Source organism: Phocoena phocoena, chromosome 12 (genome assembly GCF_963924675.1).
Source record: "Phocoena phocoena chromosome 12, mPhoPho1.1, whole genome shotgun sequence".
Taxonomy (NCBI): Eukaryota; Metazoa; Chordata; class Mammalia; order Artiodactyla; family Phocoenidae; genus Phocoena; species Phocoena phocoena.
The window spans coordinates 79,230,498-79,253,077 of record NC_089230.1 but is presented as its reverse complement, the minus strand read 5'-3'; the positions used below and the strand labels follow the sequence as shown (position 1 = coordinate 79,253,077).

The following is a 22,580-nucleotide window of genomic DNA, read 5'->3' as shown; positions in this document are numbered from 1 at the left end:
ATACCGAGTTCTCGAAGGACTTTAAGAATGGCGATAATATACAATTTCAATATTAGGACAGTCTGATGACAGCATGGTATATGGACTACAGAAAGGGGAGGCTGGAGGCAGGGAGACCCGTTATGTTGAAATTTTCCCAAACCAAAAAAAAAAAAAAAAAAAAGACAAAACTAAGATCACGTTGCAACGTGAGAAAAGGAGATTATAGGAATAGTTAGGGTGTAGAATTGTCTGGTTTGGGCGAAGGTTAAGGTAGAAAGAATTAGATGGGATTATTCCTGCATTTTGATACGGGTGAGTGTGTGAATGGTAGTCTCTCCTTGACCACACTGGCTTCAGTAGCACCGCAATCTAGCCAGCTGATCTAACTGGTACCTCGGGGAATCTTAGTATGTAATGATGGACCCATTGCCCTGTTTTTTCTCAAGGCTCTACTGACTTGAGCTGAGGGCAAAACTATCTTTTTGAAAAACTCAACTGAATCAGCGTGGGCAAGACAAGTTTTTTACGACTTTTTGAAGTGTTCTCTTTTAGATCTCACTTTTCTTCAGCTTTGAAAAAAAATATATAGTTTTCTCTTATAAACTTGTAAGGGATGCAAATTAGGGCTCCAGACCTCTTGGTTAGAAAGTGTTTTTGAATAGGGACCTTGATTCACTCTATGAGATCAATGTTATATACAGCTGTAGAAAAAAAAAATTGTTATTGAAGTTACTAAAGTACCAAGCCATTAATGTGTATACTTAATAACATAAAATTCTATGCTTCTTATTATTATCCTTTGTACTAGGCATTGTAGTAACAAACTCCTTCTAGTAAATCAACTACACTCCAATAAACATATAAAAATAAAAAAATAAAAAGCAAATAGGACAAATCCAAGAAGAGAGGAGCCACAGAGAGCAGTGGTCAATAGTGGGTCAATGAAGAGTTGAGGAAAAAGAAGAATGACCGGTGATAGCACGCGTACACATTGCTAAGGATGGAGAACAGCAACAAGAATGAAAAGGAAGCTGAAGCAAGAAGCGGGAGTCACTGGGGCCAGATACGGACCAGACCCCAAGGGGTCTCATCTGTTCCTGCCCTTAGGCTGGGCAGCAGGGAAGGGACTTGCCTTGGATCCCAGCGCAACGATCTTGAAGCCTAGCTCTTTACCCTTTACAATTTTGCACTGCAGATTCTTTAGAGCTAGAAAATTTCTGGTTGATAAAGGAGAAAGACCACAGATACTGAAAACTGAACGGGAACATTCAGGAAAATAAAAAAGGATAATTCCTGATAGGGGACCAAATATGAAATCATGGGTAGTAATTTGTGTATGTAATCAATGTAACTCTACGTAACTCTGTGTAACTCAATCATGCCAATAATTTTCATTGACAGAAAATAAATGTATTTTGGGGGGCACTCGTCATTTCAAAGCTGACCCTCTGTTCAGTGTAGTAGTTCTGAGCACATGCTCTAGAGCCAGACCATCTGGTTTGAATCCAGTCCTGCCCCCTCCTAACTTGAGTAAGTTTCTTAATTTATATTTCCTCCTCAGTTTCCTCCTCTATCAAAGTGGGATAATAGTATCTGTGCGCAGGGATGTTGTCAGAATCACAGAATTATTATATGTAAAAGGATAAGTACTCAATAAATGTTAGATACTATTAGCAATAATGCTAAATTGAAATTTACTGCCAATCTGTATCTTTCCCCTCCAACAGAACGAATTCTTCAAACACAGTGGCGGGGGGAGGGTGTTGGTACATCTACTGGTGCAGTGGGAAAGACCACTTCATTCTTGAAACTTGAAACTGTTGTTTGCAGGCATGGATGAGTAGTTTCTACCCACAGTAATATACCGTTTATTGTGTTTTCATATTTCCTGAGTTGTTCAAAATACTATTCAGACACCCTCAGATTGATCAGATGAATATTTGTAAAACAGTAGAAAGAAGATATCATCCTTTCCCTTTGATGTTTACGAAGAATCAGCCAGGTGCATAAATTTGCGGAATGATTTTCAGGAGAAACAGAAAAAGCCACGAAGCAGAGAAGTTTGTCACCTAACTGTGTGGCCTTGGGCTCTTTATTCCAGCTGGCCCCCTCACCTTCCCTCACTCAATCCCAAAGACTTCTCCCATCCGCAAAGAAGGTGTCACCGAGGTGTATCACACCTAATGATGCAATGCTCCATCTAGGTAACACTGTGCATTACCACAGGAAACGCTCGCCCTCAGACAATAAGCTCAACAAAGTGATTTCCCAGGGAAGCCAGAGAGTAGGGAGGGTCTTCTGGGGCAGGTGGGTTTTGAGGGTCCCTGCGACCACAGTGTGACGGGTCCTCCCACAGGCCTGGGTAGAGGCCTCTCCTGTGTTCACTCAGAACACAGGAGGGAGGAATGGCAGCAGGAATCAGATTTCCTGAGACGATTCAAGACAATCCATAAAGGTACAAATATACCCCACTTTACTCTGTACATGTATTTATAGAGTGCTGGGCAAAAGTCACATTCTAAGCTTATAAATTATGGGAACTCATAATATAAAAACATATCCTGTTGTAAAGCCTTTTATTAAGATACGATTAATCTGTCTCTTGGGCACATCTATTTTCATAAATAAGATTTGTTTAAAATAATACAGACGTGAAATAAGCAGTGAATTAACTTAAGTACATAAATCACTGATAGCAGTGCATTCGCTTGCATTTATTTACTCAGAAAAACGACCCCCTCCCTTTTTAAAATGGCAGTAGAATTTATTGCCGTTGTATCTAAAGGTCTTTTTTTTAAAAGCTTTTAAATATAAGCATATGTGAAATTTTACTAAATACTTTAAAAATTATGTTGACGTTTATCTAATAATTACTTTATCCAGTTTTTAAATAACTTTAAAGCTAATTTTAAAAATAAAAAGTCAAAATAATAAGTAAAACTCCAAAACCCCAGACTTAATTTTGTATTGATCCTGACTATTGTTGACCAAGAGAGAAAAGAAATGTGCACACGCCCTTCTGTTGTGGAAAGGATATTTGGTTTTACAAGCAAACAGAAGTTCATCAGGTCACATGCAATTAAGAATACAGGCAGATCAATGTAGTGAACCCAAGATTTTCATCACAGTTGAACTCAAGATTTTTGTCACTTTAAACACAGAGACAAAATATTAACAATCAATGTTACACAAAATTAAATCTACACAAATGAAAACCATACCATCTGCCCTTATGTTCAAATTTCTGTACAACAGGTCATATGAATCTGAAATCACGCTATAAAAATTAGATTTTGGCCAAGTGAAGTTCTTTTGTGAAAGACTTACACTACCCTCCAGCCCTACTGAGCACTAAATACTAGTTATTTATTTTATATACTCCGCTAAATTCAGACACTGTTTTTGGCAGTTTGAAAAACTACTAAAGTTGAACCTTTTACACAATTGTTTAACACAGTCCAAATTTTAATGCCATTTACACTTTAAAATAAAACCTCCTGTCTGCTTTGTTATTCTTGTTATCACTGCCACACTGACTGTTTCAGAACAAAAACGGCTTTCTTTAGATCACTGTACAATCTAATTCATTGCCAACTTTTACAAGCCTTCTCTGCATATGCAAAGAGAGATCTGCAGAAAATCCACATAACAATAACAAAAACTTTGAAAATAATATTTTCACCTCGAATTAGTTTTTTGCTCACCAAGAAATCATAAGTTAGAAGAGACATTTACAGCACATGGAAAGGTTGTTAAAAGCCTTCAGAACATATTAGTAGGACTGATGGCAGCAAGATAAGAGATTTTTCCGTTCTTATACAAACTCCCCAAGTTTCTGTAGGATGAGATTACTGTTCCCCTCCATAGAAAAACAGGAGCACGCTTCATACCGCAAGTTGCATCTTGGCCAGTTCCAATCAAGAAGCCTGAGGTATTAAGGAAAGTCACAGTACGCTGGTCATTTTCAAGGGTTGTCACCGTCCACACTCAGTAAAACCTGTAGCCGAAAGTTGAAAGGTTGTCGAGTCCTTACAGCCCTGGTCAGATTAGTCAAGTCTCTACAAATGTCCAAACTCAGCTTCCAAGATGCTCTTTGCAGCCACACTAAGAAATGAGTTTACTGCCAAGTGAGCCTATGAACAAATGAAGTGCGCATGGACCAAAGTGACTAGCTTTGCTTAAATCAAAACAGATCTTGACTTCCTTACCTTAATACTAGGAAGCATGGTAGCTTTTGTTTTTGTTTTTGTTTTTTATAAGGGGGTACTGAAGTTTGTTCAACAGCAGCGGGCCCTGCTCAGCCCCCTACTCCACAGGGAATTAACCGTCACATTCCAGCCCTGTCATCAGAACAATGAAAGGTGAATGTTGTGCAAAACAGCTCGGGACCACTAACTGGTGATGTCATTCCTCCCTTCCACGGTTCATTATTGTGCAGATTTACTTCGGTCGGTCGGTGAAAAGGGGTGGAGCTGCCCAGGACGGGAAGAGAAGGCAGCTCTTAAGAATGGGAATTACGCCCTACACTGAGGAAAATGCGCTTGGGGAGGGGGTTGAAGTTGGGGAGAAGGGAAAAGTTAAAGAAAAGATATGCATAAAATGTCAGATGGGCCTCACTCCTGATTTCTGATTTTTCAAACTAGTTAAATTCCATACAGATCTATTCAACGCACGCTGGAATTGAACTAAACAGGGATCCCACTAGAGCCTTCTCTACGATTCGGCCAACAGGAGGAGATTCACGTTTCAAGCAAAGTGCCAGTTAATTTACATGTTATCTAAATGAAAACACTACAGCTTGGGCCAAAGAATGCCAAGTACCCATTAGTTTAAGGATCATTGTGTCTTAAAAAAAATTTTTTTTTTACCTGAATTTGTTTCTTTCCTAAAAGTGTTTTTCTCTCTTCTCTTTCTTTTATTCCCTCTTCTTTCTTTCTTTCTTTTTTCCTTGTTTCCTTTCTTTTCTTTCCTGAGTCTGTGGGTGAGTGATAATTCAGCCGAAAAACCGTTGGGTAACTTAAAAGTTCCAGTATAAGTTTTTCTAACCCACATGTATAGAATTTGTATATCATTTGTGTTAAATTCTGTTTTAATTATAGAATAAAAGCATATTACCAGGTAAATTAGTCAAATTAACTTTGAAGTTAACAGAATGAAATGTTTGCAGAGCATTTTTTAAAAAAATAATTTTATTTTTGGCTGTGTTGGGTCTTCGTTGCTGAGTGTAGGCTTTCTCTAGTCGCAGCGAGTGGGGGCTACTCTTCGTTGCAGGCTTCTCATTGTGGTGGCTTCTCTTGTTGCGGAGCACGGACTCTGGGCACGCGGGCTTCAGTAGTTGTGGCACACGGGCTTCAGTAGTTGTGGCTCGCGGGCTCTAGAGAGCAGGCTCAGTAGTTGTGGCGCACGGGCTCAGTTGCTCCGCGGCATGTGGGATCTTCCCTGACCAGGGCTCGAACCCGTGTCCCCTACATTGGCAGGCAGATTCTTAACCACTGTGCCACCAGGGAAGTCCCTGCAGAGCATTTTTAAGTCCTCAGATAACTTTTATATTATATTTAAGCTATTATGTTATGGCATACAAAAATATGAAAGAAAAATAAGTTAAAGATAATTGCTTTCTTACCTCCCTAATGTTCAATCATGCCTTTTGCTTTAAGAACATGTCTATCTTCTTAACAGCATGAAATAAGTATAATGATTAGTGCATGTTGCAGGGTCGCAGCTCTGAATAAATGTGTTTTGATTTTCGAGTTATTTTGGTAAAAGGTGCATAAAGCAACATTCATGGTTAAGGTAAAATTACAGATATTGAACCAATTAGTTGTTGTTTATGTTTATTGTTTTAAAATTTTTTGGAGGGTTTTTCCCAATTGTTTCAATATAGATGGGAAAAACTGAAATTCAAGAAGGAAGGAAGAAACTGTGGCCGTCACCTGTTGTACACAAGTTCGAGTGAGTGTTGCAGAAAGGGCCTTCTTGGCAATTGATAGCCCCAAGATTGAATCTTGGCTTGACATCTACCTACTAAGAATATGTTTTATAACTCCTCTGGCTTCCGTTTATCCAGCTGTGTAATAGAGATATGGATTCTAACTTATAGGGTTATTATGAGAATTAGATAAGACAATGTGAGTCAAGGCCACAGAACCTGGCAACAGATAATTAATAATATGCTTATGTACAGTTTATTCATTTTGAGAATAGTAGGCACTTGGCAAAAATACAAATTTGTGGTCTAAATTTGACACAGACAGTACAAATCCACGCTGCAAAAGGAAATGAAGGAGTCAAGATTGATTATATAGTCAAGTGGCATCTTGCATTCAGTCTGCTTCTAGTTATTCAAGCTTGAGTTATAATCCCAGGGAGTCATTGATTATGTTCAAAACCATATCAGATCAATATTTAGAGACAAATGATAATAGAAAAGTTTTAGCACCTTTGAATAATCATTAAAACAAATGCCATAAATGTCAATCACAGAAGTGTCTTTTTTCTTCCCTGCTTAATACCACTAAATAGTTACATTCAAAATTAATTTAAAGCCCTACTATTAAGACTCTCCTAAAATAGCTGTATTTATCATAATTAATTAAGGTTCCCTGGACAAATGACATTATTTATTGAAACCTCTTGGAACTTAGAGGAAATGTTTAAATGGGCAATAGAACCCTCTTTAGAGTCACAGTAGCTAGAAACGTCCCAGGATTGGATCCTGAAGCGCAAGGACCACATCTTTTTTTTTTTTTTAGCTTTATTTAGGTATAATTGACAAATAAAATTGTAAGATATTTAAAGTGTACATCGTGGTGATTTGATATGCATTGTGAAGAGATTCCCCCCGTCTGGTTCATTAACACATCTATCAGTTGTATCTCTCTTTTCTTGGTGAAAACATTTAAGTTTTACTTTCTTAGCAAATTTCAATTATACAATACAGTGTTGTCAAGTCACCATGTCTTACATTATATCCTCAGACATTATTCAACTTATAGCTGAAAGTTTGTACCCTTTCACTAACCTTTCCTTATTTCCCCCACCTGCTCATCCCCTGGCAACTACTTTCCTACTTTCTGTTTCTGTGAGTTGACATTTTTTTTAGATTCCACGAATAAGAGATTATCGTGCAGTATTTATCTTTGTCTGGCTTATTTCACTTAGCATAATGCTCTCAAGGTCCATCCATGTTGTCAAAAATGACACAGTTTCCTTTTTTCTCATGGCTGAATAATATTTCATTATATACATATATACATCACATCTTCTTTATCCATTCATCCTTTGATGGACACTTAGGTTGTTTCTGTGTCTTGGCTGTTGTGAATAAGGCTGCAATGAACATGGGAGTGCAGATATCTCTTTGATATCCGGTCTTCGTTTCCTTTGGATCCCAGAAATGGGATTGCTGAGTCTTATGGTAGCTCTATTTTTAAATTTTTTGAGGGAACTTCCTACTATTTTCCATAGAGGCTAAACCAATTTACATTCCCACCAACAGAGATTCCTTTTTCCCATATCCCTGCCAACAATTATCTCTTGTCTTTTTGATTATAGCAAATCTAATAGGTATGAGGTGATGTCGCATTGTGGTTTTGATCTGAGTTTCCCCAATGATTATTTCATTCACTCATTCTGAACTGGCTGCCCACTAAGGACCAGGCATTGTGTTAGGCACAAGGGATGTGGTGTGAACAGGACAGACAAGGTCCCCATCCTGGTGGAGTTCAAGCTGCAGTGATAAATGCCCTGAGGAAAGGGAGTGGGGTGTTTTCAAAGGAGGTGACAGCAGGGTAGGTGACCTGTTGTCTGAAGTCTTTCCCTAAGGCAGTGACTTTGGAGGCTAAAGGATCAGATAAAACGGCCATGCAAAAAGCAGAGGCAGGGGTTCTAGGTGCAAAGGCCCTGAAGTGGGAAGGAGTGTGGGAAGTTCCAGGCACAGAAAAAGGCCAGCGTCACCAGAGCATGAAGAGTGGAGGAAGAGAGGAACCAGGTCCGCTCAAGTGACCGGTAGAGGGACTTAACATTTGAAGTCTCCTTATCAGGAGTATGTCCTCCAGAGGCAGCTCTGATAAGATATAAGAGCTTCAATGTGCGCTAGAAGGTTTTCTAATTAGCACGAGGAAGGTTAGAAATCATTTTTTCATCAGTGAAATGAGTGATTCAAAATGTGTCACACTTTCATCCTTGTAGAAATGAGACATGAGCACCTGGTGAGCCCAGCAGAATTATGTCCCTGGAGTGTGGCTCTAGACTCAGGCCTCCATCTGGTCCTTTGTCCCCCAAGCTTAGCCTAGGATTCCATCACCTAATTGAACTAAAAAATTAGCTGATCCTGTAGCTAGAATATTCCTGCCTCTGCCTGATTAAACCTTTCAGGTGGGGAACTTGTAGGCATGTCTGCGGGATGGGGACTGAAGCTTCCCCAAGTTTAAAAGCACTGCTTCCTAATAACTATATCTGTAGCAAAATTCATTTAGAGAACGGCTTTCATCGTGACATACTGTGTGTCATTAGCTACCAAAATCTTCTAGTAAGATTTGACGATTGGAAAAACGCAAGTTCCCTTGGCCCAATTTGCCACACCATGGTAAGGAGCTGGATTTCATTCTGAGGGATCCGATTTACATGGTTAATATATAGAGACTGGTCTTGGGGGTTGGGAGGACAAGAGTGGAAACAAGATGTCTGAAGGAAGCTATTACAGCAGCCCAGACAAGCAATGCGATGGTGGCTTGGATAAGGCTTTATCTTGGATTAGGGCAGTGGCAACGGTTCTGGGAAAAAATGGACAAATTCCAGATAGAATTTGAAAGCAGAATCAATACAACTTATGGGTGTCTATATATGGAAGGCTGAGAAAAACAAGGATTAAGGATAATTGCTAGCATTTTAGTTCGAGTAATTGGATTGCAGTACCGTTGACTGAGATGGTCACAGCCAGGAGGAACAGATTTGCAGGAAGAAACCAAGAGTTCCATTTTGGACGCATTAAGTTGGAGAAACCTATTAAACATCCAAATGAACTGGTCAAGTATGAACATTCAGTCAATTATAATTTACTCAGTGAATTAGATCAACATTTTTGTTTAAAGAAGATTTGTAATTTTCTTTTCTATGAATGATATACAACCAAATGGAGGGTCTCCCTGTCTCAAACTTTTTAGCATGTATTAACTGAAATGTGTACTCAAATGTAATCTAATGCACATGTTAAGTATTATTGTGAGTACGAGTCCCCAAGTCAAGTTTTTTTTTTTTAATTTTATTTATTTTTGGCTGCGTTGGGTCCCCGTTGCTGCACATGGGCCTCCTCCAGTTGTGGCGAGCAGGGGATACTCTTCGTTGTGGTGCACAGGCTTCTCACCATGGTGGCCTCTCACACCGCGGAGCATGGGCTCTAGGTGCGTGGGCTCAGTAGTTGTGGCTCACGGGCTCTAGAGCGCAGGCTCAGCAGTTGTGGCACATGGGTCCAGCCGCTCCACAGCATGTGGGATCTCCCCGGACCAGGGCTCGAACCCGTGTCCCCTGCACTGGCAGGCGGACTGCCAACCACTGTGCCACCAGAGAAGTCCCTCAAGTCAAGTTTAAAATGTACTGTGGGTGCAGATCTTCTAAGACAATCATAACTTATTAGAACACTGGACCCTAGAAACAGAGTATGTAGGCTCCCACCTTCTTTTATTTTTTAATTTTTTTTAAGATTTTTTTTTTATATCGACCATTTTTTAAAAGTCTTTTACGGAATTTGTTACAATATTGCTTCTGTTTTATATTTTGGGGTTTTTTTTTGTTGTTTTTTGTTTGTTTGTTTGTTTTTTTGCGGTACACAGGCCTCTCACTGTTGTGGCCTCTCCCATTGCGGAGCACGGGCTCCGGACGCGCAGGCTCAGCGGCCATGGCTCACGGGCCCAGCCGCTCCGCGGCATGTGGGATCTTCCCGGACCGGGGCACGAACCCGTGTCCCCTGCATCGGCAGGTGGACTCCCAACCACTGCGCCACCAGGGAAGCCCTATATTTTGGTTTTTTTGAGCACGAGGCATGTGGAATTTTAGCTCCCTAACCAGGGATTGAACCCGTACCCGCTGCATTGGAAGATGGAGTCTTAACCACTGGACCACCAGGGAAGTCCCTCCTGCTTTCCTTTAAACATCAAGGTGGTCACTAAGCATCATGACCTGAACAAGTGGCTCTTAAAACCAGTTGCTTACAATTGTTCCTGTAATACTGTGATTTGTAATAAGAAATGTCTATTTGGTCTTCATCCTGATTCTGGCACAGAGCTCTTAAAACCCTTAGAACTTCCTAAAGGATGACAGTAATAAATGTGTCTTGTTATGTTAATGAGGTGACTTTTGGAAAGCCCCTAGGTTACCTAGGATTGGAGGGTTAGAATTTTCAGTTCCACCCCTTGGACCTTCAGGGAGGGGAAAGAGACTGAAGATTGAGTTCAATCACCAATAGCCAATGATTTAGTCAACCATGCCTATGTAATGGAGCCACCATAAAAACCCAAAAGAATGAAGCTTCTGGGTTGGTGAACACATAGTAATTTGGAGAGAGTGGCGCGCCTGGAGAGGGGCACAGAAAATCTGCACCCACCCCCCCATATTTCACCCCATACGTCTCTTCCATCTGGCTGTTCCTGAGTTGTATCCTTTTATAATAAACCAGAGATTTAGAAAATAAAATGTTTCTCTAAGTTCTGTGCAAATTAATGGAACCCAAGGAGAAGGTCACTGGAACCTCCAATCTATAGCCTCTTGGCCAGAAACACAAATGAACAGGAGATAAAGAGGACATGTTTCCTGAACATTTCTGAGAAAGATCTAGTTTAGCATATGGCAAGCGGGACGTTTCTCAGTGTGTGGGCGATCACTGGGACTGCCAGTTCAGTGTGCTTTTATCTCAAGAGACAGGTTTTGCAGCAGAGAAGGTTGTGTTCCAGAACTTTGAGAAGTGGATGCACTGGGGGGCTGGAGTGACGGGCTGGGAGAAGAAAGTCATAGGATGGGGCAGGAGAACTTTCTTCCAAGATCTCTTTCTGGAGGTTTGGTCATGGTGTATTAAGTCTGGGCAGTAGTTCTACACACATTTATCTTCTTCTTTGGGAGAAATATAATCCAAAGCTTCTCAAATATTACAGATTGCAGGAGTCAGACAAATCTGTGAGCATTGGAAAGCTGAGCAAATCAAAAGTACTGGAGGGAAGGATGGCAGGTATATATACGTGGGTAAAGTAAGAATACTTGCGTCATTAGAATACTGCAGGATTTGGTGACACTGTGACAAATGACAAAGACTAGGTGGACCAGATCATTGCCCCTTTCTAAAGCACACTGGGTGCGGAACAGTCAGAGCTCACCACCTCCAGTTTCCTTCACATTTCAGGTCAGACACAAGTGCTTCCTTAAGCATTTCAGAATAAAATAAATGCTTATTTATTTTAACTCTCAGTGAACTCCTATAGGATATTGAAAACTATACGGAAAATATAAAGCAAATCCTTAAGGTTCAGCATTTCTGAACTTAAGAGGAATGAGTTAAGATTAAGTGAAGTTGACCTGTAGTTTGCAGTTGAAGCTCACATTCAGCCCCTGAATATTATTTGAATAGTTTCTTAGCTAAGAGTTCTCATCCAAGAGCTGAATACGTTATGCATTGAGCATGAAAGCCCCAACCTTTGATTAATCTTTTCTGTTTAAACTTTTCACCGCCATGAAGTACTTTCCAAACACAAGCATTCTTGGAAAAAGAGGGTACACTTGGTCAAGAAGCCAGAAAGGAACAACCTCCAACCACTGAAAACACACCTTCCCAAATTCCAAGTCCCTCTCTGAAATCCAGGATTTGTAATGCTAATCTGAGTACCTTCCTCCATCCCGGAAAAAAAGTAAAAATTATTCATTGTAGGTGCTAAGAAACAACACATTTTCCCAGCACTTTCTTTTCTTAACTCTTTCTTGGTGTATGAATTTGTGCAAAAAAACCCTTTTGCCTGGTATTTATCATGGCTGCCAATTTAGGGCAGCATTCCTAAGACTTTTCATTCCAGAATAATCTTACGTATTACTTTTCAATACCTTATTTTATCCATGATGCTGAAATAAACTATCAGCTCAATTAAAAACTCAATTCAACTAGTTTGAAATTTGGGCACCAAAAACAGCCCATCAGTTGTTAGAAATGTTCACTTTTAACCCAGTTGCTTTTGCAACCTGGATTCCGGTGTTTTCTTTGGAACTTACATATTTCACTAATGCTTCAATTAACTAAAAAAAAAAATCTATAGGAGATTTTGTTTTTGTATTTTCTAACATACAGAATGCCTGTCAGAATTGATCAATTGCCTGGCATTACAACCGCCTGGATTACAATTGATAGTGTACTGATAGATCAGAAATCATTTTTAAAAATCTGTCACTACATTAGGAAATTCACTGTATTTTTGTCACTTGGGTAGACTCTGAGGCTGTAGTTATTTTTTTTTTAATTTTTATTTATTTATTTATTTGTTTATTTATTTGGCTGCGTGGGGTCTTTGTTGCTGCACGCGGGCGGGCTTTCTCTAGTTGCAGCAGCGGGGGCTACTCTTGGTCGCGGTGCGCGGGCTTCTCATTGCAGTGGCTTCTCTTGTTACAGAGCACGGGCTCCAGGAGCGCGGGCTTCAGTAGTTGTGGCACACGGGCTCAGCTGTTCCACGGCATGTGGGATCTTCCCGGACCTGGGCTCGAACCCGTGTCCTCTGCATTGGCAGGCGGATTCTTAACCACTGCGCCACCAGGGAAGTCTAAGGCTATAGTTACTGATTGAAAATTTGTCAATTAGAGTTCCATTCTAGCTGGGCTGTTTGTTATTTCCTAATGATTTTCATGGTGTGTTTCTTAAAACTTACCATCTGCTCTAGTTTCTGAGAGCTCTCTGATTAACTGTGAAGATAGGCATGAAATTTTATTTTCATACATACACTGTACCACTTACAATCAACTGTTTTATCCAAAAATTATAAGTCAATCTGCATTAGACTTTTTAAATAAGTGAATTTGTATCTGGACTCCATTTAATAACCCGTAATAACTTCTCTGAAAAATACATGCATTTAAATCACTCAATTTGATACACTACTAGGTACAAATCTTTAGATTAGTTGTTTTTCTCATTGTTTTATGCAGCTGTTGGGGAAAGAAAATAATTATTCCCCAGGTTATTCTAGTAAATCAGTCCAAGTTGGGCTTAAGCTTTTAATCTTTTCACTATATAAAATGTGTTGTCACTTCTTTTTAACGTATTCATTTTTTAAATATGCAAAGTTATAGAAAAATGGCTGTAAATTTACGACCTCAGCAAAGTTACTATAGCAGTTTTTCTTCCAAAGGATGCCAATAGTTACCACATATTTTACTTCTCATAAAATTTTATGCGGCTAAAAATCATAATACTGCTTTTTTTTTGTAGAAAGTAAGTCATCATTTTCTTGCTATATATTTTATTTCTCAAATATAATTTTTTATTACATGGGATCTATCTATCCTTTGGAAACTTAAAAAGTAAATGCTAAATCTTCCCTTGACATAGGTCAGGACAGAAAAAAATAGCCTTGGCTATAATATGGGCAACTCTCCCCATGTCTACAAATAAATTACCTATCCTATACATAAAAATGAATATAATAATAGCCATTCCTAAGAGACACAGCTTTTTCCAACTGATTTAGAATGCCATCTTTAACATATATTAAATTTCTATATCTACTATAATCTATTTGTAGAAATATATCAGCTCCATCGATCTGTCCATTCATATACCAGTGCCACACTGTTTTACTTACTGTGGCTTTAAAATGAGTTGTTTTTTTGTTTGTTAGTTTTCCCGATAGGAAACTTTTCTTCTCTACTACTTTTCGTTTTCAATATTTGACTATTCTTGTTTGTGTATTTTTTATATTAACTTCAGAATAACTTCATTTAGTTCTGATGCTTAAAAAAAACCCTGATGGTGTTTTTATTAGGACCACATTAAGTTTGTGGATTAATAGATGGAGATGACATCTTTACAACGTTGAGTTCTCCAGTCCTAGAATGGTAAGCCTTTCCTTTGGTCTCAATCTTTTTCAAATCTCTAGGTAGCATTAAAAACCTTTCTTCATGTAGACCTTTCACATTCTTAAGTTTATTCCTAGATAGTTAATATTTAATATAGTTTATAGTATTTTGTCTTTTGGAAATATGAAAACTATTGATTTTTGAATATTGATTCTATGTAGTTTTGTACCCTGCCACCTCACTTTATTGAATTCTCTGTTTGTAGTAGGTTTTCAGTTTTCCTGAGTCTACCTACAATCTAAATACAAAACAACTACCCCGGGACAACAGTATAGTTTACTTTTCCAATACTTTGCATTGTTCTCAGAACATCTTAGTCTGAGAAAATGTAAACTGTGATTTAGTGAAACTGTCAGAGTTTTCCTCTTAGTGTTTGATACACGGGTGAGCAGAAGAAATGATCACCTTTAGGCAGTATACGCTATACTTTGTAGAAGGGGCTTTATATTCATTATCTCATGAAGATAAACAACTCTATGAGATAGGTTATCCCCATTCTATAGATAAAGAAACCAAGAATCAGAAAGGTTAGATAACCTGTCCAAGAGTTAACTAACCCGTCTAGTAAGTGGCAGAATCAGCATTTGAATTCAAGGCTCTCTGGCTCCCAGTGAAATGCAGGAGACTGAGAAAACAACTGCCTCTAGGTTACAGATCTTGAGGGGGTCTGGTACCATGGAGCAAGAGTAACCCAGGGAAAGAGTTAACTGGCTGGAAAGGTTAGACTTAGATCAGATGATCCTCTAAATTTCACGAAACATTAGCAAGCACACCTTCAGTACTCTGGAACCAGACACAATACTACATTATTTCTCTTTAGCACACACCTGGATGATTCTACTAACGAAGGGGGTAGTAACTGCAGGCCTCAAACTCACGCGTGCAAGAAATACAATTATCTTCGTATTTCTATATCTCTAGGTTTCTTTTATGGGCTCCCATTCCATTTTATTTATTTATTTATTTATTGACTACAACAGTGGGTCTTTCCTCCTGTATCACTGAGGTAGGGTCAGGCTGAGCTCCTGAGGAAATACATCTGTAGATTCACTGAAGGATGGCTACGTCAAGGGTAGGAGTGTGTCTGGCTGGGGCAGTTACAAGCACGCAGGCCGTCGAGGCTCAGCAGCCCGCTTCCTGGCTTGGGTCATCCTTTCAGCAGTGGCGGCTCAGACCAGGCCAGGCCCAGCCACCTCACCTGCTGCCACCAACAGCGCCACTGTCATCTTACACTGGCTAGCGGTCACCACCACCACCGCCGCCTCTGCCTCGTTCTATTTTATTTTAGTTAATTCTGGGTAAACTCAGTCAAGTAAGGTTTTCCTTTGTAAATTTAAAGACTCCTCAGTCAAGTTGGGGTCTTCTGGGTTAACTCTAGGGCTTCAGGATCCCATTTCTGGAGTTGGGGCTGAGTTCTGGGGCCACCAGGGATCGGGGGGAGGTCATGTAGGCATCATCCTTCCACACTGGCATTCTCTGAGAGGCACACTGTGGTCTCTGGCCTCAGTTGCATTCCTGCTCAGATTGCTGATCCAAATGGGTCACAGTTCGGTTCTCATTCCAGCCCTGAATCAGCTATTCCTATGGTCCTTCAGAAGCACAGGGAAAATCTAGATATTCCTTTAGGGTTGCAGGATACTGAAGCTATATCAAGCTCTCTCCAACTGGACACGTCAGACACCAAGTTTTACTCTCTTTCTCTTGAGTTATTGGAGGGAGAACCACAAGTTTTGCCATGCCCTTTTCTATTTGCCCCCTCAAATTCATATATTGAAGGCCTAACGCCCATCGTGATTATGTTTGGAAATACAGCTTTTAGGAGGTAAAAAGGTTAGGTGAAGTCATAAGGGTAGGGTCCTCATCTAATAGAATTGGAGGCCTGATAAGAACCTCTCTCTCCATGAATATGCACAGAGGAAAGGCCCTGTGAGGACATAGCGAGAAGGTGGACATCTGCAAGTCAGGAAGAGAGGCCTCACCACAACCTGATCATTCTGGCAACCCTGATCTTGAACTTCCAGCATACAGAACTGGGGGAAGATAATCTTCTGTTGTTTAAGCCACCCAGTCTATTTTGTTATGACAGTCAAAGGCGACTGAGACACCCTTGGACTCTACCTAGTAATAGCTCCATTCTCAAATTCTTCACACCCATATATCTGGGGTTTATATTACTCTCCATTTTTCCTTCCCCAATGATTGGTTCAGAACTACAGAGACTCTGACAAGCTGACCACCTCCCACTACTGGGCCCTCACTCTTTAACTCTCACATTCAAATTCCAAATACCGCCCTCTAGTCTCACCTCTCCTAGGACTTTTCTAGAATAAGGGGTATCAAATACCAGGACTGAGGCATTCTTACATGCTAAAATCTTAAGCAGTGAAATACGTTTCTTGCCTGTTGTCTCGCAAGACCTCCCTTTCGACGCTATTCCTTTCTTATGGCCAATTTTCTTTGATTATTATCCCACCCCTTTGTATAATATCAGAGTCCTTCCTGGTTCAAGTTCTGTTGCTGTTGTTGTAAAAGTCCAAATATGTTGAATCTAATTAACTAAAATTCTCAGTTAGCCGGGTTAAGCCCTAAGATCCGGAAAACATCTTCACCATCCTATCAACAATAAAATACAACCATAATTGACATTTACATTTGAATATAATCTGATAGGCCCTGAGGTTGTAACATACAGAGTCACCCAGATAGCAGCAAACATGACTTAACTGGATTTTGTGGTATATTAAAATTTTTCTTAAAAAAGTAAAATGTATTTGAGAAATATCTTCCATAACAGTAAAAGTAAATTAATTCATATCATAACCTTTGATTAGTTAGAAAATCATGTTGATCAGATAACCTATCTTCCCTGGCATATCTGTTAAAAGTTATATTACTAAAACTCTGAAGAATCTTAGATCAGAGTTTGCTAACTCAATGACCTTGAGAATGAGAACACTATAAAGCTTGGGAAAAAGATTATACCCACCCAAGACTCAGCAGTTTTTGTACAGATGGGATCTGGTGAAATGCACCTCAGGGCATTTTTTTTTTTTTTTTTTTAATTTGCGGTACGCGGGCCTCTCACTGCCGTGGCCTCCCCCGTTGCAGAGCACAGGCTCCGGACGCGCAGGCTCAGCGGCCATGGCTCACGGGCCCAGCCGCTCCGCGGCATGTGGGATCTTCCCGGACCGGGGCACGAACCCATGTCCCCTGTATCGGCAGGCAGACTCTCAACCACTGCGCCACCAGGGAAGCCCACCTCAAGGGCATTTTTAATGGGCTCGTTCATACGTCATCCAGGGGGTGTCTAGTTAAGAATGAGGAGCAGGCTCCTAGTTCTACAGTGCTGATAGTAGATATGTTAATATCCTGGGTCTTTTAAGAGGCCCAACTGTCTTCCAACTCCCATCTTCCAGCTTTGGGAAGCTATCTTTTTGAGTCACCGATTGCCTGGTCCCTTTAGGTAAGATATAACATCACTTCCTTTACACTGTCCCCACCTATCCCATCCCCCAGCACAAGCACCTTAGCTATGCAAAATCAAAATCACCTCAGGCTCCTTCATTTCAATCACATTTTCCAGTAGGAAGTGGGATTTGCAAATTGCAAGGGTGAGAGCCATTGGAAGGTGGAGTTTGATCCTGGCGCTCTTTCAGAAAATCAACCGTAAAACGTATTCTTTCTGTGATTGAGTCTCTGAATTCTAATTCCTCTTCTTTCTTAGAAGCTGTCTAATCCCTGCAATTTTCTTGGTCAGCAATTTCCTTGGTCCGGATATTGATAGTAGGTGGCATATCTCAATGACAGGTAAAGGTCTGTGAAATCGAATCCTGAACCTGCAAACAGAATGGATGTGCCATACACAGAGCCAACATTTCAAGTCATCTTTTCTTCCTCCAAACGTTGGAGAAATGAAGTGTTCATTTCAATCAGAAGGTAAGAACTTGGAAGTGGAAAAGGTTTTTTTGGTTGGTTGTTTGTTTTTACTGTAGGAAGCTCAGTTCAAACACTGATTCTTCCAATTAACTGTTGGCAAGTGACCTTGGTGGAAGGAATTTAACCTGCTTTCCCATCTTCTAAATAGGGATAGTAACTGTACTTCATACAGTTTTGTAAGGATTAAACCAGATGTGTACGTGTCCAGCGTATCGGGGGGTCAATGAAATCTAGTCTAGCTAGTGAGCAGCATGTAACTGAGGGCTAAGCACAGACAAGAGGGCTCCGTTGTTTCCTGCTGATATGTTCCCCCTATTGATTACTTTCTGCGTGATCAGACTTGATCCTTTACACATCAGCGGCCATCTTTTTCTACAAAGTACTTTAGTGTGCTTCTCCACGCTACCAATGAGAAAAGTCCATTTTATTGCGATAGTTTAGAGATAAGGCATCTAAAGCTGAGAAACTTAGGGAAAATATGCCAGGGAACCAGATGTGCATCTTTTTCTAGAAAGTGTGCCAGGAATATCTCCCAGGATCCCAGGCCGCTAGAGCAACTTTTCACAAACTTGCTCTGACCGGTCATCCCCGCCACAGGCAAGTGCAATGGTGCAGCCTGTCCCACAGGCCACCAGGCCTAAAGGAACGATACCAAAATGGGGCTTGAAAGTTTCCCGTCCACCAAGCCCCTGTTGCTGCATTCTTTGCTTCACAAGTTAAGAGATTTCTCTCGAGATGCTGGTTTGTAGTTTTTAAAAAAATGACCCTATACTTGGAAGGCTTGCTGCAATATTGTCTGATGATGTAATTATTTATGTAGTCCCAGCTGAGCCTATAGAATCCAAAAGCTTTCAAATCTATATCTACAGTTATAGATTTAGACAGGCCTCCCCACATCATTTACACACACACACACACACACACATGCACGCGTACACACATCCCCCTCAAATATTTCTTTACGTTCCAAAGCACTTTTTGATGTAACTGTATTCTCTCTATCCTGACATTCTTGAAGCAGCCCTAGAGAAAGTGTAAGATTAAAATTACAAGTCTTGCAGTCATACAGAGAATAAAGCATAAACTCTGAAGGTGATCTCATGTGCTCAGAATTATGCCTTTTAAGGTCAAGTTGACTCAAAATATGGACCAAACAGAACATAGCAGTTAGTTAGAAAGGGAGCTTTCTTTATCTAATCTTAATTACTGCAACGAAGGATATTTTCATCTATATTTTAAACAATGCTAGTTAAGCCAATGCATTTTTTCATGCTAGTTCCACTTTTTAATTTGGGAATACAACTATTTGTAAAAATAAATAGCAGTAAATGATGGTAACACATTATGATGGGTCTTTTGGTTTAGCATAAAGGAAGCCCAGAACAATACTTTGTCCATTTTAGGCACTTAATTTGTGGAGTTTTTATATAGGATGAATTTAACAACTCCTGAAAAGTGAAAAATAACTTCTGCTTAGTTTTTACACTTTCAGGGTCTAGGTGAGTGGCCATAACAAGGAGGTAGCTTGGAGGGGTGCTTTATTTAGCTCCCCCATAACTACCATCAGCCTCCCATCAGAATGCAACAGAAGTAGAACACTGTTCCAACTCCGCTCCAAAACAAGTCCCCAGGCTGCTCCTTCCAGCAGATGCTGTTCCAAAGCTTCTCCAGTCTTGACAGTTGAAAGACACCAGTGGTCCAAATAGATCTGTTTATATCCTCCCAACAACCATCATAATGCCTTTTAGGATTCTGTGTCATAGTTTGGACGTAAGAGCTTGGAGGTTGGGAGCCCCGCCCCCCCCCCCCACCACACACACACGAAGAAAACATAAAACAAGACATTCTGCCCAAGGGACTCATTAGTACAACAGTGCTGGACCAGTGGCCTGCACTGTCGTCTTAGTTGAGCTACATGATTTTTCTGGGCCTCAGTTACCCAACCTGTAGGATGAGGGACTTGAAAGGGCTGAACTCAGAAGTCTTTTGCAATACTAGTCAAACCAAGGCTTGTTTTTGAAAACCAAGGACTTCTGGTTTCATCAAATATCTGAATCTGGATAGCTACTGATCCTGTCTGCCTGAGTCCCTTTTTATTACCTTTAACCATTTTCCAGAGGGCGTGAGAAACCCTTACAGAGCAGGACAAGTGTAGAGAACGGAGCCTAGATGCTCTGCATGTGTGGAGGGTCCCCTGGGTCTGCACTCCCGTCCGCCCATGGCCACCAAATCAGAAAGCTGTCTAGGTAGAGGCAGCCTGCAGAGTCACACCCCCAGTAGAAACTGGGTGATTACAGGGAACAAACAACTTGGGCTTATCTCGTCTCACTTTTTTCCTTCCTTCACTCGTGCTCACAGGAGAATTAAAGGGAAATGTTTCTGAAGGAAAGCTCTTGGCGCTCTCTCTCTCTCTCTCTTTTTTTTTTTTTTTCACAAAAGGGACTTTTCCGGAGAAAGAGGGAAGGGAGTGCAAAACAAAGAGGCAAACAAAGGACTTGGAATAGTCTATGCCAGAATTCCCACTCCGGCTCGGAAAAACCAGCTCTCTATCAGCAGTAGCCCAGCTTCCCCTGCAGGGGCTGCGGCCGAGTGGGGCGCTGGGGCCTGGCTGAGCCATGGCCCAGGTCCTGGTGGGGACCAGCCCCTGGCGACATTGCCCACGGGAAAGAAAGCCCCGGGGTCAGCAAACTGGCAGCCCCCATAAGTACATCTAATTATGACCGCTTACTTCAGAAAGAGGATTTAACCCAAAGCAGATTTAGCAGGGCCTCTTCCAAAGGGCAGCGGGAGGCCCAGGCCTGACCTTTGAGAAAATCCTAAAGGCTTCACTGCCCAGGGAACTCAGCAAAGCCAGTCACCGTGGACGCCTCAGATCAGAACGCAGAGAAATTCAGCGATGCCAGCTTCAGTTATCAGGGCCCTAGTGAGGGTGTTTAACTTAGCATAATGAGCGTCGGTCAGCATGTACCCACAGCATGTGCACTGGTGGTCAGTCAGAGGGGTGGCCTGGGCAGAAACGTTGACAGGAAAATATATAAAGCACTAAAGTATAACCTGTTGAGTCAAAACTACTGTTTCAGAATCTTAAAGCGGTTGGATATTTAGTGAGTCAAAGATTCTTATCTAAAACATGTACATCTGGTGACATATGTCAACGGTGCTGATCAAAGTATGAAAAGCTTCATGATATATATAATTTTTAACTTCTGCTTTGATTTTTAAAACCTCCTACATAGCGCTTTGCTCAGGAGAAATCGTTGTGTAACTGCCCTAGTAAAATTAAACAACTCCAAAGGAGGGGCGGGGGATTGGAATTGTTAGTCTTGAATTGGTCAACATGAAGTTAGTAAATAAGTACACTTGGGACAGGCTCATTGTATAATGAATATAAAAGTACTTTGTGAACTATAGAGCTCTCCATCAAGTGTTATTATTTCAATTATTCTCACAGTACACAAATATTAGGAAAACGAAAAAGAAAGAAAAAGAAACAGCTGGGTAAGTACAGTCTCTCCATCCACATACTTCATTTAAACCTACCACTCTGTAGGTGAATTCACCTCAGTCATTTAGCTTAGGTGGGAAATTGTAGAAAAGGCAGACCTATCTGGTTCTAGACCAAATGATTTACAAAGTGATCAGAAAATATTAATTCACACAGCTGGTTCTTTAAAATTATTTGATTTCAGATCTTTTAAAGAAATATCAAACAAGTTGCTACTCTTACCTGACCCCATTCCAACACAGGACACCTAGATATATGTAATTTACACCATCATTAAAACCTTGTTTGCAATACCTATGCTTGAGGTCGGAAAGTTCATGGAGGTTGCGGGGGTAGAGTGTATTCTCACTGTTTGGTTGCCCCAAAGTATCAAATTGGACCATCTATTTGTCCAAACAAGAAGCTGATAAGCCTGAGCTTCCAGCAGCAGAAGACAGACTTAAAGAAACCATAAGTGGAGGGTATTGTACATACACTCCAGCCATTGCTCCCTTTTCCATTTCTCCTTCCTCAAGAGATGTACCAAGTCCAATAATAAGTAAACATTACCAATAACTTAAAAATTTAACACAAACCTGTTGTTTCACGCTTTTATTTACTTTCCTATTGAGGTAACTTTTTCTGGCAAATAAACTAATCTGGGAAAACCAGATCTCCTTTTTGTAACTAGATATAGCAAAGCCGGGACTGGTGAAGCTCTTTCCCAATGGCTCTTAATTTGCAAGTCCTAAACACAGAAGCAGACACGCTTGGTAACTCAAAGCATCGGGATTCAACGTCATTGGTTTCAAAGACTGTGGAATTCACAGATGTAACCATTCAGCTGAGGGGAGGAAAAGGAGAGAATAAGCTAGAAAGAAGATGCTGAAAAACTGGAGAGTATCAAAGAGCTCATCACAAAGCGTTTCAATTTGAAGTCTCTGCTTCAAAGGTGCTAATCCCTGGTCTGAGAAAACTACCTACAGTGTTCAAGGCTCAACGCTGAATTTTTGTTCTGTTTTGTTTTACACTGAGTTTTAAGAGTTATGCAACCCTGAAAAAGTTAAGCAGGTAATTC

The 22,580-nt window shown here is 40.5% G+C and overlaps 1 protein-coding gene across 1 annotated transcript in view; it reads right to left on the bottom strand.

Moving 5' to 3' along the window:
• The window catches only part of FILIP1 (filamin A interacting protein 1), a 93,036-nt gene that overhangs the window by 17,914 nt on the left and 52,542 nt on the right, over nucleotides 1-22,580 (bottom strand). The window lies entirely within an intron of this gene.